The 13,268-nt window shown below is 37.0% G+C and overlaps 1 protein-coding gene and 1 non-coding gene across 4 annotated transcripts in view; one reads left to right on the forward strand and one right to left on the reverse strand.

The window, feature by feature from the left end:
* Window positions 1–13,268, reverse strand: part of Ppp2r5e (protein phosphatase 2 regulatory subunit B'epsilon) — a 160,949-nt gene that overhangs the window by 131,597 nt on the left and 16,084 nt on the right. The window lies entirely within an intron of this gene.
* Window positions 5,608–5,728, forward strand: LOC124978525 (small nucleolar RNA SNORA40). The gene has a single exon (XR_007107505.1). It is a non-coding gene; the product is annotated as a small nucleolar RNA SNORA40 (small nucleolar RNA).

Below are 13,268 nucleotides of genomic sequence, written 5' to 3' on the forward strand. Positions count from 1 at the left end.
ACTTTGTCTTTAAATCTATATTCAGCTTATTACACAAATGCTTTACACAAAACACTCTCTACTTAAAATTAAAAAAAAAAAAGGAACTCTAGAAGATATTTAAGATGTGAACTAGAAAAAAAGAATGAATACTGTACTAAGAATTAGTATAGTTTTATATACAATATAAAAAGGATGGTTTCACTCAACAAGTACTCACTGAGCAGTAAGAATGTGAGGAGATACTATCCCAGACACTGGGAATGGACATGGACCCTGACCTCATCAATGGAAATAATATGACAACTGTCAATTAGCAAGTACCTACATACGTCAGGTACTGCTCTTGGAATTTCACATACATTACTTCTCAATGAATTGGTGAAGATATTGTCACCAATTCAAGATGAGCAAACTGAGGCTCTGAGAAGGTCATTGGTCTGACTAAGGTCATCCAGCTTACAAGGAAAATTGGATGCAATTCCAAGATGTCTGTCTAACTCATAAAGTTCTTCCCAGGGCTGGAGTTTTAATTCAGTGGTAGAATGTGTGCCTAGCACCTCACGGCACAGGGTTCAATCCTCAGTACCACATAAAAACAAATGAATAAAACAAAGGTATTTTGTTCATCTACAATTAATTTTTTTTAATTTTTGTAAATAAATAAACCTCTTCCCATAACTCCAAACATCTTATCTTAATCACCAACCTCCCTAGCATCCCATGATGCTTCTTGTATTTCTGACATGGCTGTGGTTCTGTATGGCCTAAGCAAGCCCTCAAAACAACTAAAAGAGGGGAAAATACAAAAAGAAAAAAAGAAAAGTTAAAATGTATTTTTCAAATAAAATTCTAAGTCTCTGTCTCTGTCTGTGTCTCTCTCTCCCTCTGTCTCTGTCTCTGTGTGTGTCTGTCTCTCCCTCTCTGCTTCCTGGTTCCATGTTCTGAGCTGCTTTCCTGCACCATGCCCTTGCACCATGATGTTCTCCCTTACCTGTGGCCCAGAGCAAGGAAATCAACTATTTGTGGACTGAGACCTCTGGAACCATTACAAATGCTGCTGACAGGGGCTGGGGTTGTGGCTCAGTGGTAGTGTTTGCCAACCATTTGTGAGGCACTGTGTTTAAGTCTTACACCTCATATAAATAAATAAATAAATAAATATCTACCAACAATTAAAACAATAAAAATTTTACAAAAAAACAACAAAAATGCTGCAGCCAACTGTACTGGTCAATGACTCTACATCTCCAATCTTTGCCCATGGGTGTGGAGGGGGTGAATTTACTCAGCTCAACTTTGATGGCTGCATCACTTCTGCCCTATGTATTCTAGAAGCTTTGAAGACTCATTTTTAGTACCTGTATTCTTACTCTCTACATTTACTTTCAGTTGTTTTGTTTTCACAATTTTCTGCTATTGATTATTTAGCTTTCTATTTTATAGAGAAAAATTATTGGGAAATTATTCTTTACTTATTGTCATTTCTCAGAGTATAAAATCAATTTTATAGTTTTGAAAAAAAATGTTAAGGAATGGAGGGGAAAAAAACTACAGAAGCTGTCCCAAACTTCAATAAAGCTAGATTCAAACAGTACCCACCTAAAGTGACTAATGCTTTCACTTTCCAGTCTCGGTGTTTATATAAATATATAATATATATATATATATATATATTTTTTTTTAATGGGAATTGAACCAAGGCACTTAATCACTAAGCCACATTCCCAGTCCATGAGACAGGGTATTGCTAAGATGCTTAGAAATTTGTTAAATTGCTGAGGTTGACTTTGATTTAAACTCACGATCCTCCTGCCTCAGCCCTCCTGAACTGCTACGATCATAGTCCTGTACAACTGTGCCCTCAAATTCTTTAGTAGAACATAAACTTCAGCATCTACCAGCTCAAGAAGGAAACATGGAAGAAAGAATTCTGGCTGACATCTCAGTTCAATCACACTTACCAAACACTGAACTGTCAGTGCTTTCTTAAAGGCTTGATTTCCTTTATTATATGCACACTTCAAAAACATGTACATGTTGATTTTATGAACATGTTCATTAGCCCACTTATTTTATTTGAATTTATTATGAAAGAAAAAAATCCACAAGGTGAATACATTCTCTAGCCTTGACAGAAGCTGAAGACATGTCAATGACAATAGTCATTATTTTGAGATAAGTATGAAAAATTAGTGTTTGGGACACTGTAAAAACCATAGCATCCCATGAGGGAGAAAAAAAAAATATTTAAGTGTGTATAAAGACTAAATACAGGTTTCACCACTAATCAAAATTACATGTGCACAGTCCATAATTTCAATGCATAAAAATAGCTCTAAGTAAAAATTCACAGATAAAAAAAATTTAACACATGAAACTCATATTCTAAGCCACCTGCTTCAAAGATACTTTTTTGTAAAATTCCTAGTATCTTCTTTCAATTTTTTTAAGATTTCTCTCAAAGCTCCCACTTGATAAAAGTGCAAGATTAATAGCTATTTCCCAACTACTGCTTCACAGTGAAGATATTCATTGTCATCATATACATTCAATTCCCCAATCTCTAACTCTTCCAACTCACCACACACATCAGCTGGGAAGACTAGGTGGACACAATGCTTTAACATCTGTCGTGACGCAATGCCACTCGCACTTGGCTAGATTAGTCCTTGTGTTTAGCGATGTACTAATTTTGATATTTTTCAAATGTTACTTCACTCAAAAATTCTTTTTAAACACTTTTTAAAGTTTATCAAGGAAATGTACTAGTGATATATTATTTTACTTACTATAATCAATGGATGAACTAAATTTTTTTAAAAAACAAACACCCACCTTCCTAAACACAATATACAAAAAGAAATCATCTTACATGATATATTTAAGAACCACACTTAAGACTCAGATAACAGTATTTATAAATAGATAATAACAGCAATAATGAAAAAGACATTTATTTATATATAAATAAATATTTATATAAAGATATTTGTGTGTGTGTTTGTCACTTACCATGAGCTGGGACATGTTCTAACCATTAGCTACATTAACTCATTCACTCCTCATAGCCACCAGGTTCTTAATCATTCCACATCTCCAAATCAATCAAGCAGAACTTCAAGACTAGCCCATAAGGAAAGTGGCAATTACCTGGTCAATTATCCTCACATTTATGGGTAGAAATGAGTATAAAATTGTTAACTACGATACCCTGATGGGGAGACATTATTCTCTTAATAGAGAATACACAACTGTAGCTGGGTGCGGTGGCATACACCTGTAATACCAGCAGCTTGGGAGGCTGAGGCAGGAGGATCACAAGTTCAAAGCCAGCCTCAGCAAAAGTGAGGCGCTAAGCAACTCAGTGAGACCCTGTCACTAAATAAAATACAAAACACAGCTGGGGATGTGGCTCAGTGGTCAAGTGGCCCTGAGTTCAATCCCCAGAACCCAAAAAAGAAAGAGAGAAACAGAGACAGAGAGAGAGAAAAAACACAATTGTAAACAGCCTTGCTCAGAAAAATAAATAAATGCACACACACACACACACACACAGATATTCTTCTAGTCAAGAAATATAAGTGGAATATACTACATTAACACAAATGAAAAAAGAATATACCACTAAGTAAAACTGCAAAGAAATATAATTTCACCAAGATTATTTTAATATTAAGTATAGATCTACACTCACCAGAATACACATTGTCTGACTAACCAAGACTAAAATCATTTTGAAATACATTGACCATTTAGGTACAAGAGTGATCATTTAAGAACTGACTATCAAAAAACTCCAGATTCAACAGTCTTTTTATTTATGTTGTTAGACCCCCACAGGTCAGAGACTGAAATAATCATAACTGATGCTTTTTTTCCATATGTAGACCATCACAAGTCCAGTTCCACTTCATGCACTGGTATTAAAAAACACTCCAATTTTCAGCCCTTACAAAATGGAGTAGAGAGAACTTTCAATAATTTACATCACAACAGTTCACAAAAATTTTAAATTGGCAAGTGACAAAGAGGTGTATTCAATTATTAAATTCATTCTATTTGTCAAATTTGAAATACTTTCAATTATTTGTTTTTCTAACCTTCACAATAATTATAACATCATAAAGTTTATTGCTTTGCCTGTGTATGATTTTAGTACTGCTTATATACTCATTTATTGAACTTCAACTGGTACTGACAATTTTAGCTCTAATCTTCTAAACGTAAGTAAATCTACTGTCCCCACTACTCAAACAGTAAATCACAAAACAGAGAATTAAAAATATTCGAAAACTTAACATTATGCACCTTACTAACACAGTACCAACTACAGAGTAGAGATAAACCTACAGATGAATTTCACTTATATTTTTAAAAGATCTGATATTTTTTCCATTTTCAAATTAAAATTATTCTTTTTTTCCTGAAGAAAACAATGATTAAGTGATTTGTTTTCCAAAAAACCACAAGACCATAAAATATGACAAGCGTAATGCTATCATGACAAAAGAACTTTTTAAAATTCCACCTCCAATAATAAACTATCTCAAAGTAAGCTTCCAACATAATACTATTAATCATCACATTGCACATCAAAAAAAAGCAGAACACAAGAATATATAAACATGAGGGGAAATGTTACTTCTCATAACTGACAGGGGGTTCTACAGGTGATAGATATATTTTGTGGTTGTATTATTTATGGATGTACAAATGCCCTTAGGAGGAAGGACAAACTCTCTACCTCAGCCTGGATAATGTGGCCCCTGACAACTTTAAAAACCTACCCACCCTCTGACCTCCAGATCCCATGACCTTTTGAGAAGAACCGCATCAACCTATAAGCTCCATCTTTCAAATCTCAGCTAAATATCACTTCCTCCAAGAAATCTCCCCTGAGGCTACCATAGTTCCCCAAAAGAACTTAGCATTCTTGGAATTGTCCATTTAGTTAACTCATGTCTTCTCTCCCTAGAATAACAGACACCAATCCAACTTTGCTCATCACTATGTTCCCAGAACAGTGATATACCAACTGCTTGAAAGAAATTTATGAATGAGTGAATCATAATATGGAGCTCATAAGTACGTAAATAAGAATTTACATTCCTGGGAGGAGACTACTAAATTAGCCAGGTCATATGTAGATTCCTTTATTAGGTGTTTACTTCATACATGCTTTGAAAAACATTTACACACAATCTGTTTCAATCAAGCTTCCCCATAATTCAAAAGTATAAGTGGAGTCTACCATTCCCAAGCTTGAGTATCTCAAAAGTAGAACATCTCACTAAACCAGAAAAGTCAAAACTCCCCAAGTATTTGAAATATATTTTACAATGTTATGATATAAATGTAAATACAATGAAATACAGCTCTGTCCCACATTTTTTTAAATCAGAACTATGAGAAGTGCAAAGTTTTCTCAACAGCCCAAGTCTACATGAGGGTTCCTCACAGTTGAAAAGTCCCAGACAGATCTCTCAAGACTCAGCCACACTCCAGACAAAAGCTATTGAGTTTTAGAACTTCATTTTAAGTGGTTTTGATTAAAATATCTTTAAACTTTCTTAAAGTAAAATGAAAATTATTGTTAAATGCCAGGTTACCATTAAAGGCATTAGTAGTACTTGGGTGTGGTTTTTAACTTATGCACAGACTTACAGACAGGTGCAAAAACTAAATCCCTTTGTAACCCAGAAGTCATTGTTCAATACAAATCTTAATTCATATAAGGGGGAATATTATGATACCCAGGACAGTTCAAAGTGATGAGGGCACTGATAACCATAAGAATTATTCCAGGACTGAATTGTTGATAATAATCTAAAAACATAGAGCCAGGCACAGTGGTACAGTTCTGTTCATCCCAGCTACTCGGGATGCTGAGGCAGGAAGATTCTATTCTAAGGCCAGCCTGGACTACTTTGCAAGACCCTGTCTCAAAATAAAAAATAAAAAAGGCTGGTGATGTAGTTCAGTGGTAAAGCTCCCCTGAGTTCAGTCCCAAGGCCAAAAAAAAAAAAAAAAAGCACAGGATGTAAGGGAAATCTCAGTTATATTGATTTAATATTCCAATTTTCAAGGGAACATCAAGATTTTTTTACAGTTTTAATCCTGAGAACATGATGTCCGATTAAAGATAATGGCAAATTCCATAGATGTATACTACTTGAGTGTGACAGTTTAGAAATCAATGTGACTTGAATGCATTCTTGTTTAGGAATGGTGTCAGTCATTGAGAACCAAGCAGATTCATCTACTCTAAAAATGATCTTAAAGTAAACTGCTTAAAAAAACAGTTCCCAAAGATCTTCAGTGGAGAATTTGAATTCATCCTAAGTATGTGCAAAACTCAAAGGGAAATAAAAGAAGCTACATAAAAGAACTGTGCACTGACAAGGATTAACTGTGGATTAAGCACAGACTCTTTACAAAAGGGCTACCTTAAAGATGTGCCTTGACTCAACCTTTAGGGAAACTACACGGGCAGTGGAAGGAATCAAAACGTAACATTCCTCAAAAAAATGTATTGACTTTTCAGCATACCATAGTGACGCAGCCACATCAATGTTCATAGCAGTTCAATTCACAATAGCTAAGCTTTGGAACCAACCTACATGCCCTTCAGTAAATGAATGGATAAAGAAAATGTGGTATATATAGACAATGGAATATTACTCAGCCATAACAAAATAATGGCATTTGCCAGTAAATAGATGGAACTGAGGCAGCTAAGTGAAATAAGCCAGTACCCAAAAACCAAAGGCTGAATGTTTTCTCTGATACTCAGATGCTGATCACAATAGGCAGGGGGAAGGGGAACGGAAGTTCACCAGATTGGACAGGGGGCAATGAGGGAAGGGAGGAGAGATGGGAATGGGAAAGACAGTAAAAGGAATGAGACATAACTTTCCTATGTTCATATATGAATAACCAACATAACTCCACATCATTTACAATCACAAGAATGGGAAGTTATATTCCATCTATGTATGATATGTCAAAATACATTCTACTGTCATGTATAAAAAGAACAAATTTTTTAAAAATTTTTTAAATGTATTCACTTGGCTGGGCACAGTGGTGCACACCTGCAACCCCAGTGGCTTGGGGGGCTGAGGCAGAAGAATCACCAGTTCAAAGCCAGTGTAAGAACAGCAAGGCGTTAAGTAACTCAGTGAGACCCTGTCTCTAAATAAAATACAAAATAGGACTGGGGATGTGGCTCAGTAGTTAAGTGTCTCAGAGTTCAATCTCCAGAACTCAAGATTTAAAAAAAAAAAAAAAGAAAGAAAGAAAGAAAAGAAAAATGTATTGACTTTTATCACAATATCACATTAATAGATACCATTTTTATGTTTTTATGTACCAGTCAGAAAATAAATATAAGCTGAGCAAAGCACCTTGTTCCTATAGTACCAGCTACTCAGCAGGATGAGATAAGAGGATCACTTAAAATCAGGAGTTTGAGATCTGCTGGGTAACACAGGGAGACCCTGTCTCAAAAAATACATAAATAAATTTAAAAAAAAACAATAAATATAATTTTTAAAATGTATTGGCTTTAGGGGCTGAAGATGTAGTTCAATGCTAAAACATTTGCTTAGCATGCTCAAGAGCTTGGGTTCAATCCCCAGCACAAAAAAAAAAAAAAGAAAAGAAAGAAAGAGGAAAGGAAAGGAAGGAAAAAAATAAACAAACTACATACCAGTTAGTTCCATCAGCTATAGATAGAGCTGAAGAGGTTAAGATAGCTAAATTAAAGACAGTACAGAAGGAGGACTATTAAAACTTCCTTTTTACTCAAAAAGTCCCGTGTCAATCTGTTTCCAAGTTATTTTGACTGTTGCTCAAAATTAGAGATAAACACCAATCTTACTGATTCATGTCTATCTTTCTGAAAAACTAACTTAATGAGACAAAGGCTGAAAGTAGCCTTCTGACCCTCAAAAACTTCCCTTTTCCTACAAATGTCTTAGTTTCAAAATATTCATTCAAAAAGAAGTGTTGTATGCCTATAATGTGCAAGGCAGCAACAGCTGCGATTGCTACACTGTTAAGACAAGACAGCTCCTTAGAAGCCTGCTGAACTCACTGTGAATTCTCACTGAATTTCCTCATAAGGTATGGTAGAAGAGAAGCCCCTATCGCCGTTGCCCTTGGTCAAAGGTCAATTCCAAAGCCTATATTTCCTTATTAGAAGATGATACTTTACCTGAAATGATGCCAAATCCCAATCTTTTTCCATGTTCTTCTTAATGTTTTATCATTTTACTTAGAACAGTGTCCTAGGCAAAAGCAACCCTGAATTAAATTAAAATCTGACATTGCTGAGATAAGTTTTTCTTGGTAACTACATAACAAATGTACTTTTGCCATACCTCTTTTCTCACAACACTGCATATTCTGAACAAGATCTGCGTCCACAGGGCTGACTCCAAAAAAGATGAATGGCAAACAGAAAGAAAGGGAAGAAATATTTCTAAGCAACTAACCATGCATCATGCAGTTTGCCCACCCTACCTCCCTTACACCCCACAACCACCCCGGGGAAATATGATTCCAATTTTACAAAAATGGAAATTAAAGCCCAAAGAGGTTAAATAAGTTTTCTCAATTCACAAAGTCAGAATTAGTGCCCAGCCTTGAACCCAGTCCTTTATCCACAAAAAGTGGGTTCCCCAAAGAGAGAAGAAGAATGAACGATAAAGGACACTGCCACGGTGTACCAAACCCTTGTGCACTACCCTGTTGCTGTCATGCCTTTATGGGGCCAGTCTTGAATCAAATAGGAGTCAGAGAAGCATCTTCTCCCTCTCTACCCACCCCACTTCCTGCTCAAGGAGCCCAGAGTCCTGGTCCCCTGCTGTACCATGACTCTTCCCCATCACCGACAGCGTGTTGCTGCTGGTTAGCTGCTCCCATGACTCTTCTGATTTCTTTCTTACTTCAGTCTCCTCACAATTTTCAGGGTTCTTATAAAGAGCTGGCAGTAAGATAATTCACTTAGTACATCATCCCAGCACAGCATGAGTGAGAGCTAGGTTAGCTTCAATTATTATCTGGGTTCCTTTATTTCTACTGGCCAAAACAGAAGATGCACTGGCTTTGGAGCCAGTAGCCTGGAGTCCCAACCCCCACCCTCTCTGCAGGAGTAGGCAAGTTACTTGGTTCCCAGTTAACAGCAACAGCCTTGCCACTGGTGTTGGAAGGCTTAAATGAGACACCATGTGGTACAATGCCTGCAATACAGCAGTCAACAGATATTACTTCTCTCATTCACAGATTGCCAAGCTATTTCTTTACCAGCAAAAACAACCTGAATGTCCCCTCTCAACTTCTAGGTCCACAGCTGTTCTGGATAAAAATGCTCTTTTATAGGTACACTCAATTTTACCACTGGTACTCCTATCTACCCAACTTAATTTTTTCAAATGATCAAAAAATCTGCAAATAATTACACTATAGTCACACAGTAATTTCTATCTTTGAACATCTTTTTAAATTCTGTTGGGTACCCAAACAAATTAAAAACTGGAACCAACATACAGAATAAGAAACTCCTAGTCATGAGATCTCCCTATACAGACCTGAGTTATAATGACAAATTCTCTGTGCTCTGAGTGAGAAAACTGATGCCCTCCCACCCAGAGCAGTAGTTCTTTGCCTTTGGTGAACTCCTTGAGAAGCTGTCTGCACAGAGATCCCAAATACTAGCTGAAATTTCAAGAGGATCAAGGGCCCTCTAAAATTCACCCATCAACCACAAGATAGGAACCCTCAACTAAGAACCATGGTTGATACTTCTTACACTGGTAAAATTCTCAATTCAGATTTTGTTTCTTTGGGTATAATAAACTCAAAAGCCCAGACAAAAACTTCAAGAAGGCAAAGACAAATGTTCCCATTCGACTATTCCTGACTGTGGTTTAAAACAAAATGCAACAAAACTAACATGTTTAGCTTAAAACTTGAAAAGGTTTTCTCACATTTTTTGTCAGGGTTGGGGATTGAACTCAGGGCCTCACACACGCTAGACAAATGCTCTACCACTGAGATATATCCTCAGGTGTTTTCAGAAATTTTTATTTTAAGACACGTCTCACCATGTTGTCCAGGCTTCCTCAAACTTGCTGTCCTCCTGCCTCAGCCTCCCAAATGACCGAGACTACAAGCTTGCACCACCACACCCAGCAGAAGGTTCTCTCTTTAAAGCAAAATCTCAAAGCTGTGCTCTGGCCAGTGGAGGATGAGCAAGGGAAAAGGCAGGTGCAAAACTTAAGTATTAGAACATCTATTTTACTCTTTTTTATCATCTTTTTAAAATTTGTGAATTTTTAATGTATATTATATAGTTGTATACTAGCACAAATGTAAGGGAAATAGTTAGAAGTAAGAATTACAGGAAAGTCTGGAGATCCTTCCCTGGTAGCCAACTATCAAAATTAGTTTATCTAACAATAATTTTACCTCATCACTCTCTACAAATGGAATTTCCCTTAAAAATAACTGTAATAGCCACTGTAGGTTCTCATTTCAGAAACAGGAAGTCAGTCTGAAACTGATATTAACAGAACAGTAATAGTAATATGATTCCATAAGAACTAGTTCTCCTTTTTGCTTTAAAAGTCTAATTCTTGGATGGAGGAATAGAAGAGGTCACATTCCTTACTACTTCGTGGCATGAAACCAAGAAAGCAGACAGGCAGCTTCTCCACAAGGTGGGTGAACAAAAAAAACGGGAGGGGCTTTACTGGAACTTAAAACTGGACATTCAAAGCAGACCAGGGGCACAGGAGGTTAGATACAATAAGGAAAAAATCCCCAGCAGCACAGCCATGCGGAAGCACCAGCCAGAGGGGTCCCTCCATGAGCATTGTAGAGGGATAAGAGAATGAAATGAACCCACACTTTGGGGAAGCCCAAGGCATGTCTGGTACCAAGCATTCAGAGACCGAGGACACTGCCCAACAAAAAGACTAAAGGACTCGCTGCATGACATCCTTGTGTGGGGAAAGAAACCGCCCTCTCTCCGAGCAGCGTGTGGAGGACAAAGGAGGGAACCATTTTGCAGCTTCAGCTCAGGGGCCAGCAATGGAGAAGGCGGATTCCTGGCAAACCCGAGTTTGGCCTGAAATACAGGCCCAGTAAACACACGCTGTCTGATATAGACTGTGCTTAAGTGACCAGGAGAAAATCAAACATGGAGAGAGGTTTACACAGCAGACAACTGGTCACAGAAACACACCCAGCTCTACCCCACCCAATCTACCCCAATCTCACTGCTTGCAGGGCCAGCTGGGAGACCCATAAGGACAGGAACTCGGAAGGACTGCGGGGAGACAAACTGGAGACTGAACCTGAGACCAGGAAACATGGGGTCTGCAGGTGACTTAAGGGGCTCCCCCAACACATCAGTGGAACCCAGGGGAGATCCCTGGGGTAAAATCTTCCAGCAAAGACCAGCAAGTACTGGGCGATGGAGAGGAGGTGGCTGATTTAAAATCTCCAGACCAATTAGCTTTCAGCGAAGAACCTGGAGCCCGCCTAAATCTAAACCCTGCCTTCAGGAACTCCAGCTACGGATTTCCTCTCACTGCAGCCATCCAAAGGGCGGAGCATCACACTCCAGAAGACCCCACCTAAAACTGCTCAGAAGAGAAGCTGAGAATATTTTGAACTCCAAAGGAAAGAATTCTTCAACTTTTCATCAAGATTTTTTTTTCTTGCGGCAGGGTTGTGGTTCAGGGGTACAGTGCTTGCCTAGCATGTATGAGGCACTGGGTTCGCTCCTCAACACCACATATAAATAAATGAATAAAATAAAAGTCTATCAAAATCTTAAAAAAATGTATTTTAAAAAAAGAAAAAAAGTTTTTCTTTTTCTTTTTTTTAACTCTTTTTCACTGTTTAATTATGACCTTCATGGTACATGGACATTTATATAGTTTCCTAGTTTTTTCTTCTTATCTCAAGCATTTTTGAAGTCAGTTATTTTACATAGATTAGTTTTTTCTGAACCAGGATATTTGATTTGTATGCTTTAGTTTTGTTTTGTATTCTTTTATTTTTAATTTTAAAAATTTTTGCTTTATATATATTTTTCTCCTTTTTCCCTTGATTCTCTTTTCTTCTGCTAACAGTCAATTTCTACTGTTCTTTCACTCTCCCTTTAATCTTTTACTTCTGTCTTCTCTCCTCCCTCATTATCATCACATCCTATATCAGTTCTGTTCTCTCCATGTCCACCATTTGAAAAGGTAAACCCTTTTGCAAACTTGCCATTTTTATTACAGGAAATAAATGATCATATCATTTGTTTATTGTGATAATTAACATTGTAGATGTCATAGTAGGAACTATTTGGGTAATACTATGTATTGTTTGCATTGGTCATGGTATTATTTGTCTTCCCCTAAACAGTGAGGTACTGGAAACCTTCAAGGACACTCTTTAAGTCCACAGTGTAGAAACTCTACTGACTCAGATCCATTCTTTTAGATGGGCAGACACACAAACAACATGAAAAAGCAAGGGATCAAACCATCCCAAGCAAACCAAGATAGTCCAATAACAGAATCCATCAACACCACAGAGGAAAAATTGTCAGAGAAGGAGTTTAGAATGTACACAGTTAAACTGATCTGTGAAGTAAAGGATGAGGTGAGAACTAATACAGGTAGGAAAAGATCACTTCAATAGAGAGATGCTGAAAAACAAACAGAAATCCTTGAAATGAAGGAAACAATAAACCAAATCAAAAATTCAATAGAAAGCATCACCAACAGACTTAGACCACTGGGAAGACAGAACCTCAGGCAATGAAGACAAAATATATAACCTTGAAAAGAGAGGTGACCAGAGAGATGATGTTAAGAAACCATGAACTGAACTTCCAAGAAATATGGGATAACATGAAAAGACCAAATTTAATATTTATTGGGATAGATGAAAGTGCAGAGATTCAAACCAAAGGAATGCACGATCTTTTCAATGAAATCATATCAGAAAATTCCCCAAATCTAAAAAATGAAATGGAAAAATCAAATACAAGAGGCCTATAGGACCCCAACTGTGCAAAATTACAACAGACCCACATCAAGGCACATTATAATGAAAAGGCCTAGCATACAGAATAAGGATAGAATTTTAAAGGCTAAGAGAGAAAAATAGCAGATTACATATAGGGGAAAACCAATCCAGATCCCAGATGATTTCTCAACCCAGATCCTTAAAGCTAGGAGGTCCTGGAATAACAAATACCAAGCTCTGAAAGAAAATGG

The sequence above is a fragment of the Sciurus carolinensis genome, chromosome 2 (genome assembly GCF_902686445.1).
Source record: "Sciurus carolinensis chromosome 2, mSciCar1.2, whole genome shotgun sequence".
NCBI classification, from domain to species: Eukaryota; Metazoa; Chordata; class Mammalia; order Rodentia; family Sciuridae; genus Sciurus; species Sciurus carolinensis.